This window comes from Helicoverpa armigera, chromosome 5, assembly GCF_030705265.1.
Source record: "Helicoverpa armigera isolate CAAS_96S chromosome 5, ASM3070526v1, whole genome shotgun sequence".
Classification (NCBI taxonomy): Eukaryota; Metazoa; Arthropoda; class Insecta; order Lepidoptera; family Noctuidae; genus Helicoverpa; species Helicoverpa armigera.
The window spans coordinates 11944795-11960474 of NC_087124.1; the positions used below are offsets into that span (position 1 = coordinate 11944795).

At 35.4% G+C, this 15680-nt stretch overlaps 1 protein-coding gene across 2 annotated transcripts in view; it reads right to left on the reverse strand.

Moving 5' to 3' along the window:
* The window catches only part of LOC110379640 (uncharacterized), a 62800-nt gene that overhangs the window by 4740 nt on the left and 42380 nt on the right, over positions 1–15680 (reverse strand). The gene's annotated exons all lie outside the window — the stretch shown is intronic.

Consider the following 15680-nt stretch of genomic DNA (forward strand, 5'->3'; position numbering starts at 1 on the left):
AATATATAACATAGACATAGAGGAGGTAAAGTAAAGACATGCTTAAGACTAGGTATCTAGTTGATATTGCGACATTGATAGCATAAAACGTGAAATATTGAACTAAACTCAGTTTCTATAAGTCATGAAGCTGAAAGGATAAGTTAACACCAACCGCGTTGAAAAATTAAAGTAACAATCTGAAAAAACAATTTCAAAAGACCATAATTGCCATCATTAAAATAATATCAGTCACAATGAAGAGATTAAATAAGAGAATGGTAAAAATAATAATGAAGATTATTATTGAGCTGGACTTGAAAATTATTCTGGTGATGACGTGCTAAGTCAATTAGCAGTTATTGACTTTGTACCAAAGATCAGGTAAGTTATAGACAAGAATATACGAAATATATTTGAAGATTTGTTAATAATAAAATTTGTTTCATCATATTTAAATCTAAGCTATGACGAGCCTAAGTTTGAAGTCCATATCCGTAATTCCGATCAAAGGTTATGATCGATTCGGCGTGAAAACATGGGTAAATCCCTTGAAATTAAATACAGAAAAAATATGAGAGAAAAAAAATCACATCTAAAGGCCTTAAAAGTCTCGCTGACGCTGACAGAGCTATTCTGTCGTTTTGTCTGAAGGACATCCACACCTGGACCAAGACCAATCTTCGACATTTTGTTAGATTTTCAGCAACCATCATCCACTGCTTCTCGGTGACCTTGGTCAGATCGTCACTCCCTCTAATGGGTGAATCTCTGTCCTCTCACCTCTATCCTCAACACTTCTTAAAATGTGTGACGTTTAAGTATTCAACTTGTAATCTTCTTGTAGGTATTGCAACTTCTTCCAATTTGGTAAACAGGTTAATATTTATAGCAACTGTACGCACACTGAATTATAATAAAACCATTGTTTGCAAAACCATTTAAAATTCTACCGAGATATGTAAACCTGTTAGTTTCGTGATTTAATTGACTATGTCCAGATGTCCATATGCGTGTGTGTGTAAAAAAGATATAAAAATCATCTCCACGCCATTTGACACAGTCGCTGTCGAAGGAGATCAGCCAGCCGCGTAAGACAAACTACATTATTATGTTAAGTGCAAAAGCCAAATGCTTTTGCACTGCACGTTAGTAAGTAGGTAAACTTAATTACGTGAAAATGTTATTGTCCAAAAAGTCAAGAAACCCTTACAATATAATTCTACTTTGTATTCCACATGCAAGCAAGGTCGTTCAATGCAAGAATTTACGATCTGAATTGCACATATTTTTTGTAGAAGTTTCAAAAAATTTGTATCGTAATCACGAACGATTATTCTGTTTCCTTTAGAAGATGAATAAATTAGTGTTTTTATTTATGTAAGCTTTGTTGTAAAACTTGAAACAAAGCGAAGCTAGGAAATCCGCCTGAATGGTGATGCGATCATTCCCATAAGAATGTCTTTGTGCTTTGCAAAATCTACAGGATTGATTTATTCAGCTCTAGATTCGAATTTTAACTAAGTTTTTCAATACAATTAAATAGGTATGGATTACAGCCAGAAGCTAATTTAATACGATAGTGCAAACATAACACTGTTGTTTAATCTAAGAAAAAAATACGGGCTAGCAATAATTGTTTGTAACTTCATTTTATTTTCAAATTCATTACAAGAAATATTGATTTCTGACACTTACGCGAATATTAGACATTTAAATAAAACTACTTTTACGGATTTTATCGCGGTTATATTATATTATTTAATCCCGACGTTTCGGATCCTTTACAGCATCCATGGTCACGGGCAGACTAAGGTGTTGGTCGTCTTGATATATTAGTTACAAACAGCTACCCTACATTTTGTTAATTATTATTGACAATCCGATTCACGCAAAACGAGCTAACTGTATCCTTAGGTCGAGCAGTTGTAGGCTTGGATTTTGATTTAATAGTTTCTAGGATGGGATTCCAAGCAGGTGGTATGACCCAGCCATCTTCTCTATTGAAATTTGGATGTTTTTTAATTTCAATAGCCTCGCGAATCATCCTAGGTAGGAATCGGTTTTCTTTTGCAAGGACTTGTGGTTTATCAAATCTGATGTAATGCTGGGCCTTGTCTAGTGTGTGTTCACAAACTGCTGACTGTCTGGAACGGCGGTGTTTGACATCAATCCGAAACGTCGGGATTAAATAATATAATATAACCGCGATAAAATCCGTAAAAGTAGTTTTATTTAAATGTTCATTACAAGAATTTAAACTTGTATTTACCTCACGGTATTTCACTTTTATATGCATGTCTAAACAGTTGATTATGTTATCTATCTACATGTATACCATTAATTTCCACCACATTGTGGTGCTATGGCACGCAGCGATATAGTTCAGCATATGAGTATGATAAAAACTTGGAATCGCTAAAACAATAGGTGTTATGAAAACCTCAACAATGGAATCTCTTACCCAACTAGGTTGGCTACCAGTATGTATGTGTGTTGCACATAGTGAGTCAACAATTAAACCATTGTCTTGGCTTGCTGAGCTGAAAGAAAACCTAAGTTTTGATGATAAAATCGTGAAACTGCAGACGATTGGTTTATAAAGAAAATATTTAAAATCAAATTCTCCGCATCTCTTCGTGTCTTTTAAAACTGCTTAACGAATTTTCGTGCGGTTTGCGGTTTACCAATAGGGGTTGATTGATCCATTGACGAAGAGGATGTCGAAACTGCCAATGGAGTACCCATGCTCCATAGACTTGAAAACCAATAAGGTAAGGATAAGGAGGTGATGCATTGTGAGAAAAAAAATCTGCACATCAACGATCTTAAGAAGGTCAAACGTTAAGTAGATAGAATGATTCATAGGGAAGGTTTAAGGAGATTATCTATTAACAAGTCCTGCTGTATGTTGGACTGACGTGGGCTGTCGGATGAATGCGGGCTGCCCATGACCGGGAAGGAGGCCTTTGTTCAGCAGTGGACGGCAAATGGCTGACATGACGTTGATATTTTGGCAAAGCTACGAGCCAACAGTTTGAAAATTGCAAGTTACTTTCTGATGCTTGTATGTGTCTAGAAGGAAACACTGCTGGATGGTTTTTCTGCCCACCGTATAATCTGTTATCGTGGGATAGATCACTTTATGATAGGTTTTATGTCACAGACATGACGTGACAAACAAAGGAAAATGACTGCTATTGCAGTTGCATCAGCACTTCATATAACGTTTATCGGAAGTATTATATAGCACTGAGATTGTTATTTAATAACTCTTACAGCACGAAGAAAATATTAAGAAAACAAAAAGGACCTTATAGTATATAATAACCTAAATAAACTTTTACCTTCACAAAGACCTTTAGGTAAAGTTTTCATTAATATTTAGCCCATAAAACAAGTTAATTAATTATTATAGTTATAGCATTCATAAAGAGTAATTGGCCAGCCATTTGTTCCACTTCCGTTCGGGCACGACAGTTCCTGTTTAGGCATAGACAATAAATTGATAAATTGTCTATGGTTGCTGAAAGTGAAAATGCAGGAAGTATGGTTTACGTAATCTGTAGTCTATGCTTTTTATCGTTGAAGGAATAAGTTTGAATTTAGCGTGGTAATGTTAAAGGAATAAATCATAATATAGAAGTAAGTATGGTTTGTCTAGTCTTGGAGAAAATTATACTGGGTATTTCCATCAGGATATTGTAAGTCTGTAGATTACAATCTGTAGCCAGCACCCGTTGAAAACATGAATGTCTATGTCCCTCTGTTATAAATTATAATGAGCTCTCAAAATAATATTATGGCAAGAATTCTCACAGGAAAATTGCAAATACATAATGTGTATTTATAGACTTCTTCAATGAGAGTATTTATGTATGAATCAAGTAATTTAATTATGTTAAGAAGGCCACAAAATGTTATACCTAAATCTATCAAAAATCAAACAAGATATAAATCTATTGCGATTTCTGATCTTATCAGTCCCATACGGAACTACGGAAATACCAAAATGTATTGCCCTAATGTTTCATTAACAGCCTACATAATCATTAATGTATAGTCTAAATGAGAGGTATATGTATGTATGTATATGTCATAAAAGTTAATGATCGCGTCACGCCTTCCGTTTGACCTTGCAGCCCTTCCCCTAGACACAGATATGATTGCATTGATTATGTACTGATCTAGATACATATGTATATTAAAGGACGAAGCTTTGTATAAAAAGGTTTAATTATCATCGGCCTTTTTACCGTTTCACTACTGGGCACAGGCCTCCTCTCACACAGAGATGGATTGAACGTTAATCACCATGCTTGCTCAAAACAATTGATATATATATTTTTAAGTTTCTGCACGTTCTAGCAATTTTATAGACATCATAAAGAGAAAAAATTTTTGGTTTGTAATGGATAAACTCAGAAACTGCGGGCCCGATTTTTATAATTATTTCTCTGTTGGAAAGCTACATTCTTCTCGAGTAACATAGGTAGTCCCCACGGGAACGTGCGCGAAAACGGTTAGTCTTTATATAAATTATGGGATGGTATGTGTCATGAAAGGAAATGGCTGACTAGGTGTCATTGTATGAGCATGTAATAGCAAACTCTGGATTGTCATCATGAAGCCTCAAGTTTTTTTAAAAAGCTATTGTTCCTTTTTTATATACTGTCTGGTGTATTCATAGATTTCATTCATTGTTTCTTGTTACTTAATTCAAATGGTGAGGTATTTTATACCTCTGAATCGTGAATCTAATACAATTTTGCTATAATGTTTGGATGAGTCTTGGTACTTGCGTTTAAGACATGTGTCAGGTATAGTAATTAATATTGTTTACCATAGGCTAGCGTGATAAAATGCCATAGTAATTATCTCCCGCCTGGCCCATTGTCTGCACAGCAAGTAATAGTATCAAGTAACATGATTATCTTCTAATTTTCCTGCTAGGAAATATCCGAGAGTTAACAGTTACATGTCTAGGTACATAATATTATAGTTATCTTAATAATCTATCATGTTAATAATAATTATTATCTTTAACTAGAGATAGACCGAGGAAAAGATGGATTGACTGCCTGAAAGAGGATATGAATAAGAAAGGAGTGGATGTTAGTATGATGTCTGACAAAGAGAAATGGAAGCGAAATAGCTTGGGTAGGACAGGAAGAAGCTGAAGAATCTAACATGTATAGAGACTTACATATCGTATATTACGTGAATAAGGTAAAAAAGAAGATTTATGATCTAACTAAATTGATTAATTGACCACTAATTAAGCAATAAGTCTTCATAAATGACTTATGTAGTGATTTATGACTTTAAGACCAAAAGTACACTACCTAGTTCCATTAATCTCAGCCACAAGATGAAAGTTATTAATTTGTCAAAAAAGACAACCAATCTTAACTAATACAATACTTACGGCCAGTTTCTTCATCAAAAGTTAAAGTTAACGGTCAGATTCGTTTTTTCAAGGCTAAAGTGACAGCAAAATTCATAGAAAAATTGAATTTAACCGTTACTTTTACTTTAGACACTACTTTGACTTTTACTTTGGCTTTAACTTTTGATGAAGAAACTGGCTGTTAATAGGAAACATTTTATTGTTCCTTTGTACCCTAAATGCTCCGAAACTACAGAACCGATTTGAGAAATCCTTTCACTGTTGGAAAGCTTCACTCTTCCCGGGTAACATAGGCTATTTTGTATCCAGGTACCTGACAAAACAGAATAGTAATTCCTAGAAGCGAGTATAAAACGTCTTTTCCTACGTTATAATCTAGATGAGATCTAGGCACTAAGCCTAATGCCTGTCAAGGCAACGGCAAGGTCTTAGCAAACGTGATTCGAGAGACCTTGAGCTCAAACATAACGCATTTCTATATAATGCAGGATTTCTTGTAAAAACTGTGGTAAACGTATATTCTTTAACATTCATAGATTCTGAGTAATATATGAATTATGTAGTGTGTGATGCAGGTTGCTTTTGTGAATGAAGGAAGGCGTTGCTACATTATTCATTATTATCTTGAGATTAGTTTTTTTCGATGTATTTTTAGGCTACCGGTTCCCGAAGAGTAAAAAGAGAATGGTTATAAGTTTGCCCGTCTGTCACCAGGCTTTATTCCATGAACTTTAACAGTTGTATTTTTTTACAAATGATTATTTCTGTTGCCGATATAACAACAAATACTGAAAATTTTCATATTATTTTAGCGACTCCCACATGCAACAAACGAGATTCTTCGTTTTACATTGTAGATACCTACCGCACTTGGCAATTTTTATGAAGCGACTTTATTTTTTTTCGAAATTCATAGTTTCATCATTTCAAGACATGATCTTTTAGTCAAAGACACTAACTTAAGGCGAGGAAGTGGTCAACAATAATTCCATAACCGGCACGCGCATCTAAGGCGCCAAAAGGGGTCGGAGCGTCTGAGCGGGGCGAGGATAACAATACGCGCGCTAGCTTATAACTAAAAGTCGTAAGCGACAAAATGGTTTTGTAATTTTAATATTTAGAAATGATAATTTAATAAAAATTCCTACTACCATTTTAAAGAGTATGTATATACTCAACTACTAAAAAAGTTAAGAGGCTTAAATCGGTCCCGTTTGCCCATAATATGTGAATCTCTTTTTAAAAAGAGGTATGTTTGATATATTTTTCTCTGTTATAAAAGTTACCTAATCATGTTTCTACAACTAACAAAATAAGGCTTATATCATGAACTTTCAGGTAACCAAGTTGTATTTTGATCCGTTTTGTATTTACTGAGAAAAATTGACATCCTTGGCGCCAAAAATTCCAATTCGTCCTCTTAATGTAAGTTGAATGTGAATGCATTATGCAATTTATCCTGCTGCACTATTTAGCATAGACCTTGATGACTGAATACCGATCGCGCCATTCACACTAAGTATTCCCTTTCTCGAAGCCTCCGATTATAACTTAAGAGAGCATGACTTTAGTATCATCTTAGTATTAATACAAGTCTAATATAAGTCCGTCAAAAATCATCAAATGACCCCTCCCGCTGTGGGTTAGCAGCGGTGAGGGAGTGTCAGACTCTTACTGACTAAAAACCGTCGTGTTCCGTCGTAGGCTTTTATGTACCAGGGCCGCGGTAACTTTTTCGAACAATCCCGCGGCCCGTCTAATATAAGTCTGGAATTCGTTCATACTAACTTCTAGAATAGTTTCCACAAATTTACGGCACTTTGACGCAACAATGTTTCTTCTGGTCTACTCGCTCTAGCAAAACAAAACGTGTTTTTTTCGTGTGAAAGATGTCCCAAGACATTGCGTTTTTCTCAGGCAATGATAATGTCTGTTTGGATGATTTTTATACCAATTCAGGTAAGTTGCGGCCATTAATAAATGGCAAGAGAAAGATTTTGCACTCCTGGTGCATATCTGCAAGGCCCCGCTCTTGCATATTTTAAATGCATTTACATCGATGGCATAGAATTTATAACGTTGTGCGAAAAATTCAGGGCTGAGTTCCCTTCAAAGTTCCTAGGTATTCCTGATTACTACGAGTGGTTTTTATTATAATATTTATCACCCAGGCTTAGCTAATTTTTTAACTAAAACTGACAAAAGACACAAGACTGACTGACCCGCCTAAACATGGCTGACCTAATTTCATTCACAAAAGGTGGAGGTCGTATGCCATAGAGGGGTCCCCCACGAATTGTTTAGCTTTCTTGATAACTCGTACCTATGGCACGCACGCGACATAACAACGAAGATCAAACGTGATAGTAAAACTTTTGCAAGGAACGACTGCCTATTTGACCTCTTCAGCTAATTACCCGGGCAACCCAATACCCATAGGTAAGACTGACTGGCTTCTGACTACCGTAACGACTGTCAATGATGTTCAAATGACAGCCGTTATCGTGCCCTCCTAAACACGGACGCTTCTCGTACCTAATGATGATTTTTGTTTATTACTCAAATAAATATAATAGATAATTAGTTCCACAAACGTTAGCAAAGGAAAATTGTATGACAAGGCCTTTGTATGCTAATTAATAGGTAATTACTGAGTCCTTCCTCATTTCTCTCGCCTTCATTGTATGTAGGTAATAAATTTTCATTTAAATTGCATAGGAATTACGAGTACGTATGTCTACGTTTGTAGCAATACCGCGAAAGACTTTTTACTAATAACGAGTAAGAGTATTACCTTTAAGTATAGCTTTTCAGCGTATATTTTGGCATGAAAACGACATACACACTTTCTTTCGCATTTGTATTTTTAGTAAGGATTGAAAATATAAATCTATTTCCCGATTGTTTTACTCGTGTACCAAAACAGTTCATAATTTGGACGCTCTTCAAAAGTTAATATGACACATCGAAACAATAGGTAGGTAAATGCCTGACGATGCAATGATGCAATATTATAAAGTTAGTCATTTTACAACCGTTTACGCATTGACAAGCAAGTCATTCATTACGATTTTCTTGACATTTTCCCCTTAGTAGACGTGTAGGAATTTAAATGGACACTTGGTATGCAAATTCATACAAACTTGTATTATTGAACTTAAAGCTAGTAGGTATTTCTATGCTTAAAATTAATTTTAAATTCTGTGTGATAAAAGTCGAAGATGATGATGAATTATAAAACCGTAATCCCACCTTTAACCACATTTTAATGATCAAACTTTCACCTTTTAACATGGTCAACAGCAATTTACAAATCAACACAGAATTGACACAAATTGATGGTACATCATTAAATAAAAAATGGCTTCACACAACCAGTACGAACTGTTTGATAATAAAGATTTGAATTGCATATAAAAAATAACAGTAATGACGATGACTTTAGCAATTTTAAATAAAGAACCTTTAACGGTTTAATATCTTTGTATTAATGATTGACCACTAACTGTAAACATATGCTGACCGAAAGCTTTGATCATGTGGGCTGCGGGTTCTTCGAAAGAGTTACCGCGGCCCTGGTACATAAAGGGCTTAAGAAGGAACATGGTAGGTTTTAGTAAGTAAGACGCTCCCTCACGCTGCACCCACAACGGGAGCATGTAATTTATAAGTAATAAAGATAAATTGTATTGTCCTAAAATACTGAAACGTACCTGATAAACGCCGTTGTAGATAATTGTCTGTATTCCTTATGTATGTATTTACTGTCCAGTGTGCAATATAGAATAAACTGTTATTTTTTAATAAATCATCATGTATTAAAAGAGTGCTTTTTATATTTGTCAGATCACATTTTCATCACCCAATCACAACCAGTCGCGGACACAGAACCTGATATAATTTAATTACGCATGAAACACACACATAAACAATCTGTGACGGTATAGACACACCCACACAACCTTGAAGGTGACATAACACATGGAAATCTCGCTATTAACCTTTACACGGCGTGACGTCACGAGCCATTTTGAATTAAATGAGCGCGAAATGTTATTTTATCTGTGGCAAGATTTAGCAATGATATAATTTGTATTTTACATTTGGAAGAGTAAAGGTATAATAATAACACTAGTTTACAAAATCAAACTTTTTGCCTGTTGCCGTGGATTTAATGGCTGGTAACATTCACATATGTTTAGTTTTTATTAATTACACCCGCAAATTTTTTTTTGTAGCTCGACTTTACTTGTTATTGACTTTCTCTTTTCTGAACCTTTTTCAGTCGCTAAAGTACGTATTTTATTGTAATTATACAAATATGTGAAGTTTTTACAACACGAGTAGTTCAAGGAGGCGTTGTTTGAACAATCCAAACCATGTTTGTTACTTATGTGGAGAATATGTGTTTGAGAAGTGTAGAAATGTCATCAGAGACGCTTAAAAATACTTATTTTTTATATTTTGGAATGTTGTTAGATAAAAATGACAAATCTTGGGCTCCTGATTGTGTTTGTAAATCGTGCGTTGAATACTTAAGATTATGGAAAAGTGGTAAAAGAAGTACTTTTAAACTTAAAACACCAACTATTTGGAAAGAATCGGAAAATCATCTCGACGACTCTTACTTTTGTAGCGTGAACATAAACAGCTTAAACACCAAAAATCGAGCTAAATTTCAAAACCGAAGTAGTACATGTGTTCAGCGTCCAGTGCAGCATTCACCTGAACTTTCAGAGGATAAAAATTATATTGAATTTTGAAAAATTATAATGAAAATTATGTTGAACTTGTCGAAGACCTGCTCTTACAATTAAGAGATATGGGATGCAATTTGAGCATAAACTCACTTCCTCTTCAGTCATCTGGACAGATTTCCGGAAAATTTAGGAGATATGAGCGAAGAGCAGGGAGAACGTGTGCATCAAGATTAACGTGTCATGGAAGAACGTTATCAGGGTTTCTGGGATGTAAATATGATGTCTGACTATTGCTGGTCTCTGATACGCCATTTCCCAAAGTCTACACATAAGAGAAGAGCTTTAAAGCCAAGTTTTTTGGAACTTAACAAATAATATAATTTTTAAACAAATATTCTTTAAGGTAAATACACGTTTTTTCTCTGTAAACCGCACTTAGCTGAATCTCAAAAACTAGAGCTGATAAAAAAAAACTACTAATAGTTTTAAATATGGTTAAATATGAGTAGTCAACAACAGCTTAAAAAATCCCGGCAACAAATGTACTGTAAACTAGTGTAATAGGTATTATTGAAAATACATTAAATATTCCGCAACACAGAACAAGGAATTGGAAAAGGTACTATTAAAAAAAACTGTTTTTCCCCACAGCCATTAGGTAATACTTTTCTTGTTTTGTTTTCGAAAAGCATTTTTCCAATTTGTTAAATTATTTTCATCTATGGGCTTGATTGATTGCACCATTTTATGCCAACAGTCAAGAGATGATTTATCAATATAATGACGTGACAACTAGGGCATGCAATACCGGTTAACCGGTTTCGTTTTTACCGGTAAACCGCCCATTTTTGCGAGTTTTAAATTACCGGTAAAAATAATATGAAACCGGTAATTTACCGGTATTTACGCTTTTCTGATAAAATATAGCAATTGTTCATTTAACGTCAAATCTTCGTTATGTAGGCTGAATATAATGTAATGTTGCATACATTACGTATTGTAAGAGTGTTAAAGTTGCTGTTTTTTAGGAAAGTAAACTTGTGTGTCCTTAACTATCTCTAGGTTAGATACAAATCTTCTTTCTCATCTTAATTTATAAAATCTAAACAAATTGTATTCATTCGGTTATTCTGTTTTTCCTCATAGCTGTCAGCTCATACTAGGAACAAATGTAGCTAATGCTTATTTTACCTACTCTATGACCTTACTGAGCAAGGGCTTTTACTTCACCACCATGCGGACAGCGCTGAGGACACGGAGGAGCACACAATCCAGGTGTGCACTGCCTGGGAAGGGTACGGCCGTGTTGTCGTCGAGGCAATAGGCAGCGGCGACCTTTCGCGTCCTTCCCTGGTTCAAGCCATGGTCCGGAGCTAGAGGGAATGGGAAGCCGTCGCCTCCTTCTGCGAAGCAGTCATGCTCGAGAAGGAGACGGCGGAGCGACTGCGGGTAGCACCTCTCATCCCAGCCGCTGTAGTGGACCAGGAAGACACCACGGGCGCCAAGGGTCGAGAGACGACTCCCGGCCACCATAGGCGTCGGTCTGTGGGCGGTGAGTTCGGGTGGCTCATCGTTCCACCGTCTGCATAGACAACAGACCCGTGTCAGCGGCGCGCGTTGTTCCACGGGCTCCTCAGGGAGATGTCAGCAAACCCAGTGGGGCCCAGCAGGGCCAAGGCCTGCCGGGGCCGCAGGATTGTTCGAAAGAGTTACCGCAACCCTGATCCATAAAACGCCTACTAAAAAACATGATTTACCATAAAAAAGGGCTTTCACTTCAATGAAAAATATATTTTTTTACGGTCATTTTATTCTTAGCGTCTTGTGACGGGGTCGGCTTTCCGTATCTTCCTTCTTCCACTTCGCTCTATCCTCCTGAATAGACATCTTCCTCTTCGAGTTCGCAGATTTTCATGTCATTCATTACGACCCTCAACCACCACGGTTTCGGCCTGCCTTTGCGCCTTTGACCGGGTATATTGAGATTGAGTATCACATTAACACTGCCGATGTCCTCAGGTGTCACTCCTTTTTACATGTCCGTACCATCGCAGCCGTTTCTCTTGCATTTTGTTGGCGACATCGCGTACGGATGGTACTGACATGTTTTTTGTTACGGCCCACGTCACAAAAACGTTTACCACCTTAAACTTTGCATATTTATTTAGTTTTTGCTTTAAGACTACCCAATCTTATTGTTATAATATCACATTTAAAAAAAAAATACAAAAATTACCGTTTTACCGGTTTACCGGTAAAAATATTTTTATTACCGAATTTTTACCGGTAATTTTTGTTTTACCGAAATTGCATGCCCTAGTGACAACTTAACTAATGAACCGTTTGATAATGATTTAGTTACCATTACACAACTATTTACTAGTAATATTGAGAAATAAGATATTGAATATTCAGGAAATTAAATGTAAATACGTTTTTTTTTGCGAATTCCCTAGACGGAATTATATTATTTAAAAACCAACTTGACTACTTCAGCTACCTAATGCCAATTCACTGTTATAAGTTTTTCAGTGGAAAAGTTGTGAAAATACATAATTTATTGCCTTGTTAACAACAAGAAAATTCAAACATTAGCAACAGTACTTTTTTTGAACTTAAAAAAGGGAGTTACTCTTATACTTTCGTAGTAACTATTATATGCTGTACATAATCTGTGCTTATCCGTCTATTATCTCTATGTTATAGTATTGTACGTATTAATAGTCAAACCTATAATAAAACGATTATCAAGTCTTCTCAGTATACATTGACGTGTGTATATTAATTGCACTTAATTGTTATTTAAAAAATATGAAGTTCGAGAAATCATAACAATCATAACTTCTGGTATTTATATCAGAATAAATTACTACAGAGTCATATGACTTTATTCTATCTCTACCCGTGTGTTGCAAAGGGAAATAAACGGTGCAGTAAAAAAATGGGGTGTTATGAATTTTAGCAGCGTCTCACTCACCCATCATAATGACTTAAACAACATTAATCTAAGTCAGAATCGAATGCTAATTCTATAGGTGCTAATATACCTACTAAAGGGGAACCATTTTTTTGTTTGTTTGTACCCGAAAGTTCTAAGTTCTTAGTTTGTATATCCTTATATTTCCTAAGTATATCTTGGACACCAATGGCTGATAAAAAGGTGAAGGAAAACATCTTGAGGAAACCTGGACTATATAGTCTGAAATCAGTAACCCGCATTGAGCAAGCGTGGTGATTAATGCTCAATCTTTCTGCGAGAGGAGGCCTGCGCCCAGCAATGGGACGATACAAACGCTGTAACAGTACCTCGAAAGGCTCCAAGCCTACAGAGCCACTGCTAAAAAGCTAGTTGTAATATAATAACACAGAAAAAAACAGACAGACAGCCTAATTAATGTCGCTGTGAATGCAATTAAGTTGCAGTATTCGCGCAATGCAGTACAAAAACGTAACCGTAACGCAGGAACTCGAACCAGTTAGCTGTTATTGTTGAGTTTTTCTTCTTATAAACCTACATAGTTATTAAGAAAATTAACGTTAAAATTAATCTTCATGTGAGAAGTTCTATAAGTTTTAAGTTATATGTAAAGCAAGGCAAGTCCTTTAATACTAACCAGACCCGAGATTTCCGCTGGGAATCTGGAAAAATTCTAAAAGTACTAAAAGAACTGGAAAATATATCCATATTTATGAGCAATTATTGATTATATTCTGATGTCCTGATTGCCTGAATATATTAAAAGTTACATACAGCGCTCGCATATGCGACAAAGGCACCAAACCCGGAAGTTTTTCTTCCATTTACTTAGCAGCCAGTGTTATTGACATTTCAGATCATACCTACAATATACCTATAATATGTCGTAATATCACATATCACCTACACAATGATTTTAAATTTTATTATGACAGTGAGCTCATCGGTAAATATCTAAAGGTCATTTAGAACTAAAACAAATATACTTAGCTCTATTTACACTAGTCTTCCTAACATGTTCTTAGAATAAAAATCGTGAGCGTCTAACTAAGTCTGAAGCTTCAGACTGTATTTTCCTGTTAGAAGACCACCTATCAGGAAAAAATGGATTGAAGATCAAGTTAATGAAATGCATAAGGATCTTAGTTTTTAGACGTAAATACTTTTTGTTACCTTTTATTATATGGACGATTGCTTAATATTACAAAATATAAAATCAAAAAATCTAAATCAAAAATCATTTATTCAAACTTGGCTGCAAGACAGCACTTTTTGAACGTCAGGAATTTACATAAGACAGCCCCCAAAACGCCCACCATTCACCACTTCCTATGTGTTATTGCAGGGAAGAAGTGGCGCAACAAACTCCCCAGCAACACATGTCTGTCTGTAGGTTGGAAGAACCTTAAACGAATATGAACCTACAAACACAGCTACAACTCATGAACTACGTACAGATGCGGAAGGTGAAAAAAATTCAGTAGCAGCCAACTACATAAAATAATGTTGATAAAAATACGAATCCTGTAAGGTAAGTTTACATATTCCGCCAAATAAAAATTCTAGTATAATACCTATGATTAACACACATACACAGTATAGATTGTTCACCCTAACCAAGTATAGGCCTCTGTGAGAGAGGTAAATGGCCACACACATACTACCATTATTAACATTTTAAATAGATTCATGGAATATACGACACATTATCGTAACCCATTTTATTAGCTATTCAAAAAATAAACAGAAACGAGCACCACATTTTTACTTAAATAGTCTTTGAATAGCTAATGTCAAACAGGAAGCTTAGCATACCTACATTACCGACATCTAGACTAGATTTCACATTTGTAAACCAACAATAAAACCTTTTTGAGAAGCAGCCTGATTTCTCAAAATGGGCACCAAGCAATGACTAAGACAAAAATGCTAAAAGAAGTTACTGCTAAACCAGTCCTATGAGATCACGGTAAGCCCCTGATATGCAAATCTTTGAAAAATATACGTTTCAAAGTATTAAATGGCGTCAATCCTTATGTTGATTCAGAACAAACTGGTTTGGTCGTAGGAGGCGAGTCAATGGTAGACGGTCAACAACAGCTAACCGACCAAGTACAAAATACTCTAGTTACTAAAATTACAAAATAAAATAATGTATTTCCAATTTTGCCGGCTTACAATGTTGGGAAGGAATGTGATTATATTTACGCAGCTATTAAAGATTTGTAGTATTCTGTATTTGTATAGGATATTGGAGGCTCTACGTAACGTAAGTCACGTTCTTGAAGATTTCTAGAGAATAAATGGTACAAAGAGCATATATTTATGATAATGATATCAAATTACTGAGGAGTCATACAGGATAAGACGGAAGGGATTTTCCAATTGAAAATGACGATAAAAATAGAAGTGAACAAAAAACCTACAGATTTTTAGATGAACCTACGATGATTAACTGTAATGATAATCAAGACTTGATTGACTACAATATTGCTAAGAAAAAGATTTGAGTTAGTCATGCAGACGTATAGCACGATACGGTTTTCCTAAAGATATTCTGAAATAATCTCTTTTAACCTCTACTATAGCAAACAAAAGACCTTTTTAAATTAAG